Below are 17,848 nucleotides of genomic sequence, written 5' to 3' on the forward strand. Positions count from 1 at the left end.
TCATCTGTTTTTTTGGTTCCTCCTGTTAACATGAAATTGCTGAACTGTTTCTGAAGGGGTGGGTGCAAAATGATTTTTTAACAATGTTACAATTTCCTGATACAACCTGTTACTGGGTATAGCAGGAGAAATGAGCAACCTAACAATTTCAAACATTTTACTTCCAATCACACTCAGTAGCACTGCACGCTTCTGATCAGCATCTGTTACTTTGTTAGCTTCCAGAAAAGTTCAGTCCCTCTGCATACGAATCCCATGAGACCAGATTTGAAATGTCAAACACCTCAACGTGGCCTAATAATGCCATTCCGTATACATATATATAAATTTATTTATTTATTTTCCGAATTTAAGTTATGATTCTTTTGTAGTAGCACGCCAGGTTACTCACTGAGATCCGCTCCTCGTCGCCACCATTATGTACTGAAGTAAGATCCACCCAGATAAATATCCTGGAAAAACAATCTTTATTTTTCTGAACTCTGTATATTATAAATTGCGCCAAACGTACAATAATCAACAAGAACATAAAACGAGAAAAAAGCCCATTGGAGTTATACATGAAACAAACAGCACCGTCTACTGGTATGAATTAATACTGGGCAATATATCACATCAACAAACTTGCTTGAGGTGAATCAACCCAAATTTAAACATTAATTGAGGTGCGGACTAATGATACACAACAGACTGATTTATTAAAATGTTTAAAAATAATTACATACGTTCACAAGAAATACCAAAGCTATTTAAGAAGATAGATTTATAATAATAATAATAATAATAATTCTTATACATTATATTTATGTAGCAACTTTTCCCATGCTCAGAGATTATTATATACAGTATATTCCGTATTTTTACTGTCACTTTGTTGCGTTTTAATTTAAAGTAATTTTTGACTTTATAAAAATAGGAAAAAAACTTTCAAAAATTTATATTTGTGATTTTACGCACAGTTTGTTTTAACGTCCACACCATTTGGCCTCCGGAGATACGGTGCTGAAACACTAATGACAAAGAAATATCAAATGGTAAGGTAACTTTACCGATCTTTTTTAAAACAACGCAGTTTCAGTTTCTTTCACTGAAACCAACAGCTTTATTTTTGCCTGGCTCCTACTGATGGCACATTTGTGATTGGATGAGAATATTCTGTCAGCCAATCCGGAGCTCGCAGAAAAAATATTAAACGACCCATTAGTAAGAAGCTTAGTTTATCTGCGTACATACAGTCAGTGTCATCCGTGGATTTCAGTTACTGCTCCTTTTCAGAAGTGCGTTTAATTGTCTTGTCTCAGAAAAACTATTCAGGAATAGGAATGATGATTAACCTGTTGACGTTGGGAATACTGTATCTTTCGCAATCGGCATTTGCCGGTAAGTAGCCTAAATATACATCAATAAGTGTTAAATGCAGTATATAAGATGACGTTTCAATTTTTATGTTTTACTGACGTAAAGAAAAATATTCGTTTTTATTGACTTTATGTTTCTGATTTTTCAGTCACCTTTACAGTATAATTGCCGAAAGCGAATAAATATAGCAGTTGGGGAACTTCAATAAAATACTAATTTCCAATATCAAAGAAGTATACTCATACGTTTTAATAGCAATTGGTAAGCTGTTCACTTTAACATTTACATCGTATGTATTAATATATTTTAGACAGCTCTATAAATTACCAAGAGGTGTCCCGATGGCGCATTGTGTAGCACAACTGCCTCGCAGTTCAAGGGACATAGGGTTGATTGTCAGTCCGTCACTGCATTTGTAGTGTCGCTCGTATTCTCGCCTAGATAACCTCTTGTACTGGAGATACTGAAATTGAGAGGTTTCCGAAAATGAATGGACAGATAATAATATTTGTTTCAATTAAAAGCGACACATTTTCATTTCACAGTGTAGTGGACGTCTTTGCTCATCCATATGTGGATGATGTAGCGCTTAATAAGGCAAATATTTTCATCAGTTACAGTCTTAAGAGCCTGATAACTAAATGAAACTGATAGTAAAAGAATCAAGCTGTGGAAGCTTTCCGTGTATAGTCCCTGACAGAATAGCAAACCTTGCTTTTTCTTGACAACGGACACTTCGCAATGTTTAGGTTAATTTGACATTCATTTTAAACATTTAGGGTTTCGCAAACGTGATATCGAAATATCCATCCATCCATTCATATCATCATCCGCATACTCTAAATCAAAATCAAGATGAATGCCAGCATTTGCTTTATCTTATTTGGTCTGTTATCAAATATATTTTATGATTAGTATTTAGATTTTATGTGAGACCATACAACTATAGAATTTCATGTTGGTCTGAATAAACTCCTTTTATTCTGTCAAGTGCCCGAGCGAGTTAATATCTCGTATGTACCAGATACAATTACATGAAAAACGAGCAAGGTGCTAGTTAGTTAGTTAGTTAAAAGTGCTATAAGTATGACTGCAGGGGTTAGGATTATTAAAAAAGCGGAATCATTTATTCAGTATGCAGTGAATGCTTGGCAATATAACCTGAAAAAGACGTTGTCTGCTCGGAAGTATATTACATTAATTTAATGATCCGGGACATTCTTCAAATTTCTGAAAACAATGTTATACCAATACAGTTTGTGTATGTGTACATCGGGATAAGAATCTTTCCCATCAGCTTGGAGTGAAGGCTAGGACCCAACTCTGGGCAGAGCACATTCGCTTGCAACACACACACACACAAAATCAAGTTAGAGCCCCCAGCTTGAGTATTGTGGGAATGTTAATGTGCAACAAATCACTTTGATATTAATCAATAGGTTAAGTAATTATCAGTTTTGCCTTTGGCAATTCCAGTAATCAATTAGATTATTTGGAAAGGCTTTCAATTTATTTTCCATATCTTTTTCTGTAGGAGGGTTTCCAGCTGTTAGACTAAGGTAACTGAAGCATACTTGTTTTAAGAAACAGAATTATATTAATAAACACAATTATAGAACAGGATTGTAGACGTTATGATAACTGCAGTGCATATATATCAACTTAGAAGACAGGAAACAAGACAGACAAACATAACAAAGAAGAGGTTGGCTTTACTTTATAGATTTTCCTGATTTTATAAGCTTTTCACTTTTGGAATTTTAGCATGGTATCACAATCAGCAGACCTTTGCTCCTGTGTAATACGAAGCTTATAAAACCTAGATGTTTACCTGACACTGTCATGAGGTTGTTACAATCAAATTTGAGCAAAGAGATCTGCAACTGGTTGTTTAATGACTATTCACAATTCTAATTTATCTTGGTACAGATAAATAAGTTTACAATATAAAACCTTTATGGCTGATGGCTAGTGCTGTATTGAGTTATATATCTTTACTGTGGGTTTAAGTGGAGGACTTGTGTTAGAGTGCACACATGGTTTTTGCTACATTGTTTTTGTTTGTGGTGTGGTGTGATGTTGCCTTCCTCAGATCAATGTTGGCATCTGCAACCTATTGCTAAAGTAAGGCTGCTTCTCTGTCATCTCAGAGTGGTCTCAGACATTGGCACAGAACTTGGCTGAGCAGGGTGTATCTTAGTTCAGGAAGTCCAACTCTTAGGCTCTATGGAGAATGGTTTCCAGGCCAAAGAAAGCTTGTGAGCTTTTGCTCCACAAAGAGTGTGTAGCGTCTCATTTCAAAGAGAGCAGATCATTAGCTTTCAGCTCCAAAGAGAGAGAAGAGAAGAGAAGAATGCACCTAGTATTGAAAGGAAGTGTAACCTCTTGTGATTGGCTCACGGTCCCTACCAGTTAGAGATCCAGTGTCTGCTTATAGGTGTATTATTTTGTTAATCCCGTCCAGCCAGAGTTAGCGGTTAAAAGCCTAAAATGAATGACCTTTCATACACTTTTTGCTTCACGGTGTCTCTGCAACAATGTCAATTCAACTCTTGTTGACACTTTTGTTGTCAGAGGATATACAGAGCTGACTGAAGTGTTTGTAGAGCTTTAGTTCATTCATTCACTTTCATAAATGGGGTGCAGCTGGTTTTCTGCATCCCTGTTAAATCTGCTGTCTTAACAGACCTTGTGTGTCACTAGAAGCCTAGCAAAATGGGCAGAGCCTACTTTGTAGTTCAGTATTTCATCAAGTGCAATGTATGCATTTGTTTTCCCTATAGTGTGTTTTTGTGCTGCTTTCTTGGAAAAGGACACTGGTTTTAGAATCTCCATAAACATGCTTGCAGTCAAGCAATTTTGCAAACATTGACTGCATGGAGCAAATTTTGCAAACGGCAGGTGTTGGGAAGTACCATAACGTCTCTGTTTGGCCTTCAAAAGATCCTACAGAAATCAAAAATTGCATTAAGAGTTTTGGTACAACCCATCAAATTTTTAGCAGTCATTGAGCTTCCTCATCTTAGGCATCAGGTAGCATTATATGGTGAGCCTGAGTAGGGTTGTCTAGCTGCATGGCTTTTACTTAAGTTTAAATACCAAATGGAAAAAAGATTCATAGCTTACTGATATTGTTTCAGTTATTCCCCAATACTAAACAATCCAAAGTGAAGTGATTGAAATATTAGCATCCATGGTTCTGAGAGATATAAAATCTAAGTATGAGACTACTGAATCTTCTGCATTCTGTCTACCCTAAAGAGTGATTGTGTAAAGGGTAACTGTAACACTAAAATTCTGTCGGTTGCTTTCAAATTTATGTGTGATGGAGTGCCAGATGATCATCTGACTGGCTTGCTCAAGTTAGAGAAACTGAATGCAGATTATATTGCCACTGACATGTTGAAGCACTACTCATATAGGATTCAATTCAGATAATACACTGAGTTAGTGTTACATTGGAGCATCAGTGATGAGTGGAGTGAAAGGCAGTATTCAGGCTTCAGCCTAGGCTAGGTACTTCTCCTACATCCACTGTTATAACCACCAGCTCCATCTCTCCATTATACATGGCCTTCAAACCAAATCTTAAGGCAATTTTTTTACTTCTCTAGCTCCCTGTACTCATTTTTAGTCATAATGTCCTTAGAAATGTTAGAAGTTTGTTGGAGAAGTCACCATGGTGCCATAAAGTGGGTGGTGAAATTGAGACATCATCCTGAAGACCACATATACTGTATATCTGATAGAGATCCATTTCTGTCCATGCAGCAGTAAAACTAATGAACATAGTCGTGGAATGCATTGTGTAACAAATACAATCATTTTATTTTCCATGTAAGCTTATGTAGTGTATTCCTACAAGCATATTATTTACATCAATACTAAAAATCTGTTAAAGCAACATCTCCCATTATTCCCCAATAAGCAACATGCGAAAACTAAGGAACTCCTGCAAGCCTAAACTGAGTGGATGTAATTAAACAAGAATACATTTTATCTCACCTCCATGTGCTTAATGACACCCTTCTAATATCCATGTATGAAACAAGGTCTGCAGTTATGCACACTCAGTCCACATACTCAAGGGAGAGTATGTAAACTTCATACAGACCCTGACCAGGCTCCTAACCAGGCCAGAAATCAAATCTAAAGTTATGGTGCTATGTGACAGGAACTCGCTCTGCTGCTTTAAAACAGGAAACAAACCCTGGGCGGCGCACATCAAGCACAATTTAGAATCGCCAATGCACCTAAACAGCATGTCTTTGGACTGTGGGAGGAAACCCATGCAGACACGGGAGAACATGCAAACTCCACACAGGAGGACCCGAAGCGAACCTATGTCTCTTTACTGCAAAGCAGCAGTGCTACCCACTCGCCACCCTTGTGTAATATAATAATTATAGTTATAATTTTAGAATATCAAAGTCCAACTTTAAACTTAAGTTGCTCACTCTAGTGAGCAAATGCTTACTGTCACGTATTTTCATAAACTATAGGGACAGATCATGATGCAGGCTTCTGAATTTCTTCCTGCTTTATGATGATAACATTTTTAGTCTAATTGCTGGCTGATTTTGAAGTCAACATGGATATTCGGGCTTGATGAATCCTCCATGGCTCTAATTTTCATGCAACATGTGGTATATTTTAAGCCTGGTTTCCATGAAGTGTGGTGAAAGCTGCCACTTGCTGTCAGTGGGACATCTGTGACTGACAGTCAAATTATTACCAGTAAAATCCACAAAATAAGTCATTGACAAGTGATGAGGCTTTTGTATTCACTGTCAGTTCTAGAAAGAAGGGCAGACTGATAGCTGGAACTGACAAATGAAATCCACAGAATATACAGTAGCAGCAGATGGCAAGATTTCACTGGCTGCAGTGAGGGTACTTCCTCATGAGCAGAAATCAATGCTCTTCTCTAAGTTAGTATTACGACATGCAATTATAAATATATTGGTAACTGCACACTTGCATGTAAAGACTAGTGTGGTAAAAATCCAAATTAAAATGACAAACTTTAGTTTTATTTTTATTATCCATCCATCCATTTCCTAACCCGCTGAATCCGAATACAGGGTTACGGGGGTCTGCAGGAGCCAATCCCAGCCAACACAGGGCACAAGGCAGGAACCAATCCTGGGCAGGGTTCCAACCCACCGCAGTATTTTTATTATTGTTTTTGTTTAATTCTAGTTTTCAAATACTTTTCATTTTAGGTTGTTAGCATGTTTTGTTATCCATCCATTTTCCAACCCACTGAATCCAAACACAGGGTCACGGGGTCTGCTGGAGCCAATCCCAGCCAACACAGGGCACAAGGCAGGAACCAATCCCGGGCAGGGTGCCAACCCACCACAAGACACACACAAACACATCAAGCACACACTAGGGCCAATTTAGAGTCGCCAATCCACCTAACCTGCATGTCTTTGGACTGTGGGAGGAAACCGAGTACCGGAGGAAACCCACGCAGACACGGGAGAACATGCAAACTCCACGCAGGGAGGACCCGGAAGCAAACCGGGTCTCCTAACTGCGAGGCAGCAGCGCTACCACTGCGCCACTGCACCACTGTGGTATAGTTTTTGTTAATATAAAAACATTGCTGCTGAACTGCCCTAATTAATGAAGCAAAATGAGTACAGGAGTACGTTGTTTAAATAAATAACAAGCTATTAACAGGTATAAACAGGGCATTCTGGCCTCCCAGGACCCAAATTTGAGACCCCATGGTCAGCTTTTTTTCTTATTTTGTTTCTTCAATTTAAAATTTTCTTTATTAGGTTATAGTGCCAGTTGTAGACATCGTCTTTTGGAATGAAAAATGCAATGCAATTTATTATTACACTCAACACCAAGGCCTTGAAATGGGTGTGTCAAGAATGACAGCCTTGACTTAGTGTGTTACAAGTGATGTTGTAGGTATGGCAGGCTGCACACTATTGAATTAATTTCAGTTAGATAATGTTTCTGCACTTAGATTTAGGCACTAGATCAATAGTCCATGATTTATTGATTACTGGACCAGTCAGTGTGAATATATTCAGGTATTTTTCTATAACCAAGCTAGTTTTCAAAGTTTCTTTTTGTGTACAGTATGCACTGTGAAGAATCGCCACTGCATAAATGCCATTTGAAATGTGAGTGTAATTAAGTTTGTTGACATCATTTCATTTGCTTACCAGCATTATGGTAATGTCAACATCAAAATATAAATTAACCATTTTAATCAACCAATATCCATTTCCAAAGACTCCTGTGGACCACCCTGTGTCAGAGAGTTTGAACCAGGGCTGTAAATCAAGGTTACATATTGTAACATGTAAAACCATAGGGTGTGAGAACTTTTATAGTCAATGTAGTAGACTGACTATTTCAAATACATTTTCAACAACACATAATTGGCAATAGGCTGGCATAATGACATGGTAAGCAGCAGTGAGAGAATATGGTTGTGTTTGCATAGCCATTCGTGTCTGCCATTTTTCTCATCAGACACTCATGGGTTTCACCTTTTCCGAATGGAGAAGTAGACCTATCAAAGGTAAACCCTATTCAATGGCATGTTAACCCTCTACTGTAAAAGTCTGAAATATAAAAATGTGATCTACGTAAAAAGGTTCAAGCAGCCATGGATTAATTTGTAAGAGTACATTTTTCAGTCTTAAAATATACTGTATATAGGAACTTTCAGAATCATTCTAATCAATAATAATTGCAGCATTAATAATCAATTACGTTTTATATCCTTATATATTTTGAATATTTAATTAGAATATGATATAAAATATAATTCTATATTAGTACTAGATTATATGAATTTTTTTCTAGGAACACATTCACTAAAGTACTTTTACACTGGAGCATCTGAAGATGGCAATTTTCCAGGCTTCATTGCTGTGGGGATAATAGATGATGAGCAAATTGGTTATTATGACAGCAATATTAAAAGATACATCTCTAAGCAGAATTGGATGGAAGAAAATATGGATGCTTCATACTGGGAAGGAGAAACACAAAAGAGGAGTGGATGGGATCAAATTACCAAAGTAAATATTGACATTTTGACAAAGCGTTTCAATCAGACTGGAGGTAAGGACACAGTACTGTACTGACACTCTTACACTATATAAAAATAGTGCCTAAGGATAAAAGCATAATTATATTTTTTACATCATATAAGGATTAGAAGTTTCTAAAACAGCAAATGTCATTAATTTATTTATTTATTTGTGTCTTTAATAATGTCAAAGTATTAAAAAGTGTCACAGTTCATTTAGAAATTATATTACAACAATATAATATGGTACATGAAGGAGTTCAAAGAAAGGTTTGTGTAATGCACATTACAAAATTGCATCAGTTGGAAAATGCAAAATGGAAAATGTGATATTTCTGATCACAAAAATAACACATTGCATGGAATTTTGAAGACAAAACAAAGTTAATTTCAATTTTATATGTTATGTATAAAAATGGCTTTCCAGGTCTTATATCTGTAATTTATCAAATTTTATATTCTATTCATTTAGCACGAGTAAATTGGAAGGGACTTGCAAGAAATAGAAATTTTGTGAGGTGAAAATAATCATTCTGTCATTCTGAGTAACTATCTGAAAGTGGAGTTTAGTGTGAAGGTGTGAGGAAAACACTAAAAATTAAAGTTTTGCCATTTATTTCAGCGTAATATAACCCTTTTCAATGTATGCTGCTTATCTTTTCTTTTCATTTTCTCTATTTATAGATATGTGTTGTTAAGTGAACAACCTCCTATTTACCCTATCACTGTGGCTAAATTTGCCATCACCTTTTCAAAGTAAAACATTTATTCATAAGGAAGTGAACACAAGCAGACTAACTAATATCATTTTCCCAGTGCTCGCGTACCAACCATTAATTCTTAACGTACAACAGGTTTAGTACGGCTGAATGGATCCAGCAGACTTACGATAAATGACTTTGATGTAATCAAAATAGTTCAGTCATTCTCCAATCCGCTATATCCTAACTACAAGGTCACGGGGTCTGCTGGAGCCAATCCCAGCCAACACAGGGCACAAGGCAGGAAACAAACCCCAAGCAGGATGCCAGCTCACCACAGGGCACATACTTGTCACAATTTAGGATCGCCAATGCACCTAACCTACATGTCTTTGGAAGGAAACCAGAGCACCTGGAGGAAACCCAGCGGACATGGGGAGAACATGCAAACTCCACGCAGGGAGGACCCGAAGCGAACCCAGGTCTCCTAACTGCGAGGCAGCAGTGCCACCGTGCTGCCCTAATCAAAATAAACAGAAATAAAATAAAATGACAAAAAATTCTCTCACTGTAAACGGTTTTGACAGACAAAATAAAATGGTCCACCATTTCTGATCATCCTGAAACTAGAACTAACTTGAATCATATCAAACTTATTGAAGTACAAAAGAAGTGTGGCTGTTGATTCTGGAGCCGAAAAAAGCCTTTGATTTTGTGTAAGGTCCGTGTTGTAAACAGTCCCATGGTTTTGAGGCTGAACAAGTGATTTGCCAAATTCAGAGGAAGTTTTTCCTTACAGAAACTGTGCATGCATCCTGGTGTCTTCTTCCTTTGGCATTTGAGCATTGGCTGATTAAATTTGAGCCAGATACCAATGTGCTGTTCAACTTTACAAATTCCTTTGTTGCTCGCTTCCTTTTCTCTTTTCCCTTTTTTTTTTTTATTAATTTTATTACAATCAATACATAGCAATCACATTTTTACAAAAAAAAAGAATTATGCTAAGAACAGATCGATCCCCACCCTTGAGAGAGAGAGCAAGCCAAACGGTGTAAAATTTAAGGCTTTTAAAAATACCTAAATCAACAAATTCTCTGTGCTTTATATAATCATTTCAAAATATTACTGATTAGATCCTGCCATGTTTTGAAAAAGTCTGCACAGATCCTCTAACTGAGTATTTGATTTTTCCAATTTTAAATAATATAACACATCAGTTTCCCACTGACTTAAAGAGGAGAGTTTGGGTTCTTCCAGTTTATCAGAATAAGTCTGCGTGCCAACAGTGTAGTGAATGCAATCACAATTTGTTTGTCCTTCTCCACTTTAAGACCCTCTGGAAGAACCCCAAACACAGCTGTTAATGGGTTAGGAGGGATTGTGAGTCCAAGACTGTCTGAGAGGTAATTAAAAATTTTTGTCCAGAATAATGTTAATTTGGAGCAGGCCCAGAACATGTGACCTAGTGAGGCTGGAGCTAATTTGCAGCGTTCGCAGGTTGGATCATGCCCTGGAAACATTTTGAGAGTTTTAGTCGAGACAGATGTGCTCGATATATAATTTTAAGTTGTATAATTGTATGCTTTGCGCATATGGAGCTCGAGTGAATTCTCTGCATTGCTACTTTCCACTCCTTTTCTGATATATTAATTGAGAGATCTTTTTCCCAGTGTACTCTTGGATCTTTGAAAGGGAGGGATTGTAAAAGGATTTTATATATTGCAGAGATGGAGTCTAACTCCTTGAAATTGAGCAATAATCTTTCCAGCGTGGATGAGGGTGCAAGATGAGGAAAATCTGGAAGGTTCTGTTTAACAAAGTTCCTGATTTGAAGATAGTGAAAGAAATTTGTAGCTGGAATGTTAAATTTGGAATGTAATTGTTCATAGGATGCAAAGACGTTGTCTATATAAAGATCTCTAAGCAAGTTAATTCCAAATTTTTCCAGATATTAAAACTGCATATGTTTGTGAGGGTTGAAAGAGGTGGTTCTTTTGCAGGGTGCCACAGAAAGAAGCTTCTCCGTCTTAAAATGCTTTCTACATTGGTTCCAGATTCTAAGTGAGTGGAGCACAATTGGGTTATTAGTGTATTGCCGATTCTTTTAAAAAAAAGTCAAGTCATGGGAAACATTCTAACAGTAAAGTGCCCGTTTATTGCACATATGTGGAAGAGGCAAGGAATACCTCAAAAGTGCATGGGCCTTGAAATTTGTCAGAAGAACTGCTTTGGTTCCTGCAGTGGCAGATGTCCCACCTGAAGCGGCGCCCATGTTGGTCAGACCCACAAAACGTCATGCACCTGAGCCCACACAACAAAACAATAAAACAATCAAATGCCAACACACACGATTTAGCAAAGCAGGCAAATACGGAATAAACAAATGGCCAGTCTGAGGTGTGCGAGCTGCTTGAATATCCACATTTATACTCCCAAGTGTTAATACTGTTTAAGCTGTAGGTTTTACTTCTGGTACAACTTGCAGTAAGTGTTGAAAGTTTATTTACAGGGCACACATTCCATGTTTCCAGCTAAAGTCAATGCTTTCAAGGCATACACTTTTCATTTCAAATGTGCAATTGTGTAATTTGATTGATTGTATGTTCGTTGTGCTGATGATTGATTGGCATGTTATGTAATTTTGCAGTAATGTGCAAAAATAAAATGCATAGAAGAAATCAAAACTGTTCTTGCCACCTTTTCCATAACTAAAACCCATTTAATTTTTCATGGTTGCTGTTTGTTCTCTTCTTAGGTATTTTCCTGCTATCTTACTGGATCACTTCATCTAACAAAAATAACATTCAGGATAGTAAAGTTCTGTTAGGACTCAGCATAGCAATGTGTGAATTCTTTCTAGGTACCTAAAATCTGAAATTGCTCACTTTGGACTGAATATTTTGGTCCCCTGTGGTCATAGGATAGACTCCATCGTGTTTAGCTGACTATATTTCTCTCTATGATAGCCAATATGTGCTTTGTGAAGTGGACCAACCTGCAGAAAGCCTAAGATAGGCCCGCACAGGTTTTTTTGTAGGCAACCCTGGCCCACTCTGTGCAAAGAAAGCCCCAGGTGGGCCCATGTTTGGTAGGGTCCTGGTAAGCAGGCACTGTCACACACCAGCCAGTGTGTGTGCCTACCTTTGGCTCATGTCTGTGCCTGGTGGGTCCATCTGATCAAAACGGCCAATCACGACAGCCGACAATCGCATATTCAGACTCATCGCTTCCTGAACCAGCATTGATTGGCCACCTGCTGTGTCACTTCGAAGGCACAACACCCCTAACCTTCTTGGAAAGGCTTCCTGTGTCTGATGTGGGAATATCCACCAATGAGCAAGTGCAGATGAGTGTCTGTCTTTACCCTTCACACATACAGCCACTTTCCATTTTTGAAAGTTGTTTAAACTATTTGTGTGCCACTTTGAAATCTTTAAAATACTTAGGATTATTGTTTTCGACATAATAATATAAAACAAAAGATGACAGCTTGCTAAAATGTAAAATGTGAGTGTGACAAACTGAAATTACTCTTTCACTCTCATTAAACTTTTTAACAGATGTAGTAACAGCGAAGTGTCCACAGGAAGGCAGCAGCGCCCATCTTGTGTACACTAAAAGCTGCAGAAACTCACTGAAGTATCGGGGTGCAGGCAGCGGGAGGCCAGCAGGTCATCTCCATCTCTGCAGTTAAATGATCACTGAAACGAGCAGTGTCGAGCAGAACAACGTCTGTTATACAAAATCATCAAGTCTTCTGACATCTTGTTTAGCTGGAAAATGTTTAAAATGACTTATGAGTTGTGCCTTATGTGGAAATACCCACAAAATGTGATTGAATTCCAAATGAAAATAAACCTTCATTTTTGGAATAGTGCTCAGTATCATAATTATTAAAAATGACACCTTTCTTCATAAATCTTTAAAGGATATAGGAAATAAAATCTTTATTCCCAGCCTTACATAAAAAGACCACCAATAAGTGTGACTATGAAACCCGTCACCAGGTTGTTAGTGTAAAGACAAGTCGAGAGGCCAAAAGAATATTCAGACTGAATGTGCTTTGATGTCACTCATTTATCACAATAAACAAAAGCTTTCAACTTACGACTGCAGTCTAATCTCTCTGTGTTGTGGCAAACTTCAAAATGAAATGACCACCATCAAGGGTTACAACAACATTCTCTTCATTCGATATTATTGAAAGTCCACATGGCCTCTCCTGAGACAGGGATGTCTGGAGAAAATTTTATTATTAATTTTGAATTAGAAAAACTGTCTTCTAAAAATGTTTTCCATGCAACTTTCGAAAATTATAAAATCCATATTCACAAAAATAAAAAAACTCGTCAGAAATATACACTACACCCAAATACAGAGAATCTTTGAGCCACTAAATAACTTTTTGCCTTGTAGCAGCCTTCCAAAATATAAAATTTTCCAAATTTTGACAATGTAATTGTAAGATGTAAAACAACCAAGTTTAATTTTTTTCATCCAGAAAAAAAAAAAAAAAAACTTACCTTAAAACAGAAGCCGCTTGGTTTTGGGGTCACTGGTATTAAGTATTTACATTTATTTAGGGTGTTGTGTGAAAACCAATTATTCACACGTGATGAGTAGAGGTGCCAGGTGGGCACCATACCTCTACATTGAAATTCTTGGCACACATGTGTGCCCAAAACAGTGTAAAGTGCATATGTTAGTAGCTGTTATTTTCTCAATATTTATTTTCTTGATTTTATTGATTGTTAAGCAATGCATTATGAATCACTTTAAACATTAATGTCACACAAATTGCTACTTTTTACAAGTTTTTTTTTTAACCAAAAGATGAGAAAGGGAAATAAACGGCACAACCAAATAAATGGTGTGCTCTAATAAACAATGCAGAGAAATTATTATGAGAGAAATAAACACCACAGCGTCTGTGTGCATGAGTACAGTAACTCTCGGTATTTTCGGTTATGTTTGATGCAGAAAGTTACATCATTGCAAGTCATATTTAATATTGTCATAAATTATTTTAATTCAACTAATGTTCATCTCACAAGGGTGGGCCCCAGGTACAGTTGCCTTGGTCGCTCCCAGAAAAGATGTCCCTGTGTGGTCCACTAGTGCAGCATTCAGTAAGAAAAACGTCAAGCTGTGCCCTTCTACTCCTCATTGCCGCTTTTCTGGCTTTCTTCTGAATTTGGTCCTCCTGGAGCTCCTCTGCTGTCCCTGCCGCCATCACTGTCTCCATCTTGTAGGAGGCCCCCAGCAGTCACCCTGCACTGCACTTAGGCTGCCATCTGCAGTGCCCACATTGTGCCATGGCCTTCTGTGCTGACTCTGGTGGCCATTCACACTGAGCCTGCTGTCACTGTCACTTGCTCTCTGCCCACATTCACTCTTTTCTAGATGTTGAGTTGGTCATTCAAAGTTGTTATCTGCTTTGTTTCCTGTTGCTCATCCAGCCATCTTGTGCCCAGTGCAGATAAAGCAGAAGCTGACAAATAAATTAACATGAACTCTAAATATCCAAAGATGAACCAAATCACTTTATACAGTCGCTAAACGACTTTGTTACCTGCTGCTTTTCATCGTGAAGTGTGACTTTAAAACAAAAAAACAAATTCAAGTGAAGTGCGAGTTGGAGATCAGGAGTCAGCGAGGTGTGTGTAGTGAGACTCTGGAAACTCGAGTGCCTTCTCACCGATCACAATTCACTCACGAGTATCCATATAGCGCCTTTCACTTTGCTCCCTGTGGTGAGAGGTTGCAGTTGATGCTCTTCACCTTACCTGCCATTAAAACTGCTGACTTCACTCTGCAGGTCCAGCGCTACCCCAGTTTTATTCAGCCGGTGAGTCGGCCTCAGTCATTGTGATCAGATAATAAAGTCAAAGCTCCGTCAGTCGCAGTTATAGAGCTGGAGGCTTGAAGTGAGCTGCATGTGCACAACGTACGATCTGAAAGCCCACTCTGTGACCTCTGACCTGACACGTTGACCGTTTTCTGTTCATTTCTGGCTGTCTGTTGGTGTTGCTGCAATGCTTTGTAAAATAAAGTGAAGGGTTGACGTCAGCTTATCAGTGCAACCAAATATGAAAGTAAAGGTAAAAAGTATTAAGGGAGGCAGTTTAGATATCTGTACTTCACTCACTTTCCAAAATTCATCTTGTTCTGATTTGTTCCTGTCCTTCTAATGTCTCCCTCACACTCTGATGCAGTCTCAGAAGATCTCACCTGAAGAAGGGGCCTGAATTACCTTGAAAGCCTGGATATTGGAATCTGTTCAGTCAGTCAATAAAAGGGTCATTTTACTTGACTTCTCATTGCATCCGTAATGGCTAACAAGGTACAACACCTTACTAATGTATTTAAAGGCACACATGCAAAAGTCATCTGTAATACTTTATTAAAAACCCCAAATATGATATAAAGCTAGATAAGGAAATGTTCAATTTAGATTTACAAATTCAAAAATTCAAAAAGAAAAGAGGTGATCATTTGAAACATTTAAATTCCTGGAGGTTGTAGGCAAAAATAAATTGGTTCAGAACCCCTGGTCTGGATTACAAGTAAATACAAATAAATGTGGTTTGATTTTCACAGAGACTTTTATTAAGCATGTCTGACATTTTTATTACTATATCTTTAACATAACATTGTGCAATAATTTTATTAGATACACCTGTCATGGGCTTGAGTTTCAGGGCAGGATCCCAGGAATGGTGCCTCTTGTTTAAAAATCCTTTTAACTCACTAAAGCAGTAAAAGGCCACTTCTCTTTCAAGGCACACAGGACTTAGTAGTTGGTTTTTTGACTAAATTATGGAATAGGATTAGAAATAAATATAAAAAACTCACTCATGGGGCTTAGAGAGTGTGCAGTGATATGACCCATGAGCTGTGAGCGGCAGTAGTTTTAAATTGTAGTGTCACATATTTGAATGAGGGCGGTGACATGATGGCTAAATTAATCATTCATTAATACAGTGCCATACACAGCCTGGGTAAAGAAAAGAAAGACATGGACACGGTTTCTTGTTATTTTATTCACACTTTACGCAGATCCAAATTTTTATTTTGTATAGTTAACGGTGACTTTATTCCTCACTCGTACCATTTTAGCAGGTTTCTCCCCCATTCACCCTGAGAATCATCTGAATTTACTGTAGCGTCAACTCAAGAAAGTGTGGCACAGGAACAATGACCCATGCCAGCTCCAGTTTGTCCTGTGAATGTTGTAAAGTACCATTGATCTTTATCCTGCTCTAAAGTCCTGCCATCAGTTTAAATGGATAGGAGCTGCCATTTATTGAGAACGCTTCCATTTCTGTAGCATTTTCATCGAGGAGGTCACAGTGGTTGGTCTAATTTTGTCTTCACTGACAGAACAAAACTCTGCCAGGCCGCTGCAGCTCATGTGAGATAAGTGAGGACAAGTTGTGTTTTCTGATGTGTCCTTTTTAAATACCAGGGGTCTACTCCACTGTTAGGTGGTGGACTGTTGCCTGCCATTTACTTTGTACAAGTCACGTCAGCCTTCTTATTGGCCCCTCTATCAGTGGTCTGTTTGATGATGAGACTGTTGCTTGAATATTTTTGGTTACACTTGTGCAGGGTTGCAGTTCTCACTTTCACACACACACCTCAGTTTTTACTAAGCTGCTCACTTTTAATTGTATTGTCTGTACTTTTGATGCTGTCACAGATTGGGCAGTCAGTTCTGTGGAGCCCCCAGTGTACTTAGCATTAGGAGGCAGACAGCGACTGATCGAGTTTACATTGACTATTAGTGACTGTCACCCACTGTTCACCTTTAGTGACAGCCACATGTCTGTCCTGAGTCCTGAAAGGCCGCTGTGTCTGTAGGCTTTCATAACAAATCATTTTTTAATCTGTATGACTCTACCTGGCAGTTCTTTATGATGTTAAGATGCTGAGAAGTTAAAGCGTAAATACAACCTCAGCTGGGAAGCAGGGTGTGTGTGAGAGTCTGAACTGTGCTGAGCTCCACTAACCTCCACTACTAATCATGAAGTACAGGAAGGCGTTTAGATTTCAGGCCATAAGACAAAGTACGCTGACCATAAGCACTCCATATTTAGTGAGATCACTGGCTGTGTCACATAATCAAAGCCTAATGGTGACTTTGTAGGAAATTTAGAAAGTGCTGGTGGTGGAGGACATAAACGATAAAGAGCTAAGGAGAGCAGTGCAGGGAGTGTGCCGGTCAGTGGAGTCAGAGACGTGTAGTAAACCAGTGGGTTAGTTCATTCCTTAAGTCATTAAAGATGGTGTCATCTATCATAGCTTAGGACCTTCACAGATAATTAACAGAACTTGCAAACAAAAACAAAAAGCCCACATCTCAGTCACGTTAACTTCATCCTGCTCATACACTCATTATGACTTAGGGATGAGCTTGAGTGCAGAGTATTGGTTTTTAGGTCTTGACACCTGGCCACAGGTTTTCAAAGAGCCCCCTGATTCTGTTTATTATGGGTTGTTTCTCTTAAGGCCAAGTCACATTAGACGACTTTTCCAGCGATTTTCAGTCATAAGCTTCATTTGCAGAATCTTAGTGACTCGGTGACATATTCAGTGACAGTCCTACTAGCACACGACTCGTCCAACACAATCAGACAGGTTTGATTTTGTTGTTAGTTGTCGGGTGGGCTCTGTGTGCTTGAGAACTGACAAGCAATGAATGCAAATCTGGAAGTAA

The 17,848-nt window shown here is 38.1% G+C and overlaps 1 pseudogene; it reads left to right on the plus strand.

Moving 5' to 3' along the window:
- Positions 1 to 1,212: 1,212 nt before the first annotated feature.
- Positions 1,213 to 17,848, plus strand: part of LOC120538576 — a 44,800-nt pseudogene continuing 28,164 nt past the window's right edge.

Source organism: Polypterus senegalus, chromosome 11 (assembly GCF_016835505.1).
Source record: "Polypterus senegalus isolate Bchr_013 chromosome 11, ASM1683550v1, whole genome shotgun sequence".
Classification (NCBI taxonomy): domain Eukaryota; kingdom Metazoa; phylum Chordata; class Cladistia; order Polypteriformes; family Polypteridae; genus Polypterus; species Polypterus senegalus.